This window comes from Syngnathoides biaculeatus, chromosome 8, assembly GCF_019802595.1.
Source record: "Syngnathoides biaculeatus isolate LvHL_M chromosome 8, ASM1980259v1, whole genome shotgun sequence".
In the NCBI taxonomy this organism is placed as follows: domain Eukaryota; kingdom Metazoa; phylum Chordata; class Actinopteri; order Syngnathiformes; family Syngnathidae; genus Syngnathoides; species Syngnathoides biaculeatus.
In genome coordinates, this window is record NC_084647.1 from 1196328 (window position 1) to 1200000 (window position 3673).

Consider the following 3673-nt stretch of genomic DNA (forward strand, 5'->3'; position numbering starts at 1 on the left):
GACGTCTTCCACGTGCATAAAGCAAACTCCCACATCTCCTCTATAAATTGAGCCATTGAATATGAGGACGCGTTTGATGCCGCACAAACAGTATGTTGTTGTTTTTTTAATCACATTTATGCATTTATTGATCGATAAAAAGATAGATTAATAGTTGGTACAAGTGGTTTGATACAGAATCAGGACAGGGGACCGATACAGTATTTTAAAAGATGCTGGCTTATTTGAAAATCCAGTGAGAGGCACAAACATACGCAAGCATAGCGTCTGCATACATTTTGGCCACAGGCTTCTTTTTTCAAATCCACAGGTCCATTATAACTATAGTTAGAAATTCTTGTAGAGTAGAGTACAATAATGTGCTTATTTTATCATGTCCATTTTTGGATTGGTTCAGAGAGATCCCAGAATATGAGCGATTAGAGAACATACAGATTCTATGTTTGACTTTTGACTTTCTTCTGCATTCTGTGCTAAAATAGCTAGGATAGGCTATATATATATATATATATATAAAGTGAAGAAAATAATTATTTGAACACCCTGCAATATTGCAAGTTTTCCCACTTAGAAATCATGGAGGGGTCTGAAATTTTCATCATAGGTGCATGTCCACTGTGAGAAAGATGTGATACAGCTGCAAATAAGTATTTGAACACCTGTCGATCAGTTCGAATTTTGACCCTCAAAGTCGTGCTACTCTGGGTTTAAATGTCCAAATCCATTTCATGGATTATCCTGCATTAGATGCACCTGTGTGAGGTCATTAGCTGAATAAAGACACCTGGCCACTGTTGGAGCAATCATTAGAAAATGGAAGAAGCTAAACATGACAGGCAATCTCAATTGGAGTGGAGCACCATGCAAAAGATCCCCTCGTGGGGTCTCAATGATCCTTAGAAAGGTGAGGAATCAGCCCAGGACTATACAGCAGGACTTGGTCAATGACCTGAAAAGAACTGCGAACCACCGTTTCCAAGGTGACTGTTGGTAATACACTAAGACATCATGGTTTGAAATCATGCATGTCACAGAAGGTTCCCCTGCTTGAACCAGCACATGTTAAGGCCAGTCTTGAGTTTGCCAATGACCATTTGGATGATACAGAGGCGTCATGGGAGAAAGTTTTGTGGTCAGATGAGACCAAAATGGAACTTTTTGGTCATAATTCCATTAACCGTGTTTGGAGGAAGACGAATGATGAGTTCCATCCAAAGAACACCATCCAGACTGTGAAACTTGGGGTGGTAGCATTACGCTTTGGGGGTGTTTTTCTGCACATGGGACAGGACAACTGCACTGTATTAAGGAGAGGATGACCAAAGCCATGTATTGTGAGATTTTGGGGAACAACCTCTTTCGTATCAGAGCATTGAAGAAGGGTTGATGCTGGGTCTTTTAAAATGACAATGACAAAAAGCACACAGCCAGGAAAAGCAAGGAGTGGCTCTGTAAGAAGCATATCAAGGTTCTGGCGTGGCTTAGCCAGTCTCCATACCTAAACCCAATAGAAAATCTTTGGAGGGAGCTGAAACTCTGTTTCTCAGCGACAGCCCAGAAACCTGTCTGATCTAGAGAAGATCTGTGTGGAGGAGTGGGCCAAAATCCCTCCTGCAGTGTGAGCAAACCTGGTGAACAACTACAAAAAACATTAGACCTTTGTAATTGCAGACAAAGGCTACTGTACCAAATATTAACATTGGTTTTCTCAGGTGTTCAAATAATTATTTGCAGCTGTATCACACAAATAAATCGTTAAAAAATCATACATTGTGATTTTTCTTTGTAGATTATCTCTCTCACAGTGGGCATTTACCTACGATGAAAATTTCAGACCCCTCCGTGAATTCTAAGTGAGGGAACTTGCAATATAGTAGGGTGTTCAAATACTTATTTTTTCACTATGTATATATACTGCATGCGTATGATACTGTAAGGGTATGCACAAAAATTGCAGCTCCTCATACCACTGAGTCCTCTACATATGGTAAGATTACCCCTCCACACCCAGTTTCTCAAACCTTGCCCCCATTGTACCCCTCCAAATTCAACACCCGCTTCTTGTGTACCAGTTGTGTCCTAATCTGACCCTGCCCTCTCAACCTGCTCTCTTGTTACCACTTGACTCACCATATACATATCTCTCCCTCCCTCATTATCCATCCCCCTTCCAACAGCCCCCCCGCACGCACCTCTCCTCGACCATACTCCACCTCTGTCTCCCACTCTGAGCACTGTGTTAATCTACTGCTGCTCTGGTCGTCAGCACTTTGAGCATCAGACAGACAGATTGGCTGTAATCCCCTGAGTGCCACAGATGGAGGGCCACCACGCAGACCTTGGGGAAGGTGAACACTCTGTTGAACATGCGCATGCCCTGCACACACGGGCATGGATACACGCACCCACATACACACACACACACACACACACACACACACACAGACGCACGCATGCATGCACCTACACACACACAAAATACCAATTTCAATTAAATGTATGGATAAGGAAGATGACTGACATCTGCTTTGTCCATAAACAAAACAGAACTAGTGTTCATGTAACTTATTTGGTGATACTCACTGATAGATAATGCTTGATTACCAGTGGAATATTTTAACATACAAGTCATCAAACAAGTGGGCAAGCAGAACTGCCTCACAGGTCTGGGGACCCGAGTTCCACAAAACTATGTAGGTTTTCTCAGGGTACCCCAGTTTCCTCCCACTTTCCAGAGGCATCCATGCTTGGTTAATTGAAGACTCTAAATTGCCCATAGGTGTTAATGTGAGTGAGAATGGTTATGTGCCATGCGATTGGCTGGTGACCAGTTCAGGGTGTATCTTGGCTCTCGCCCACATCCTAAATTAACTGACAGCCGAAGGGCCAAATGAGACTGAAATAAATAAATAAATTGAAACTTAAGCCCACACACCAGGCGCTATACCATACACTACAAAGACAAAATATTTAACGTTCTATCTGATGAGCTTTTAATTGTTTGCAAATATTCACTCCATTTGAAAATGATGTGTTCAATATGTTCTAAAAAATGTTGGGACCGGAGCCTCTTTAACACTGATACATCACATTTCTTATGAATAACCATTCAAGCATTCGGGAACTGAGGAGACTAATTGTCAAAGCTTTCTAGGTGGAATTCTTTCCATTCTTGCTTGATGTACAACTTAATCAGATCAACAGTCTGATGTCAGAATTTCTGTTTCATAATTCACCATACGTTTAATGGAAGACAAATCCTCCTGCCGGATGATTGCTGGGATAGGCTCCAGCACTCCCGCAACCCTCGTGAGGATAAGCGACTCAGAAAATGGATGGATGGAACTTGAAATGTGGACGAGTCAGACCACAGCACACTTTTCCAATCTGTGTCAATCTATCTTAGATGAGAGATGCCGGTAATGTTTCTGAGTGTTGATGATGTTGATTCCATCCATTTTCTTAGCTGCTTATCCTCACAAGGATCACGGGGAGTGCTGGAGCCTATCCCCGCTGTCAACGGGCAGGAGGCAGCGTACACCCTAAACTGATTGCCAACCGATTGGAGGGCACATATAAACAGACCGCCACTTGCAATCACATTCACACCTGTGGGTGATTTAGAGTCTTCAGTTCACCTACCATGCACGTTTTTGAGAGGTAGGAGGAAACT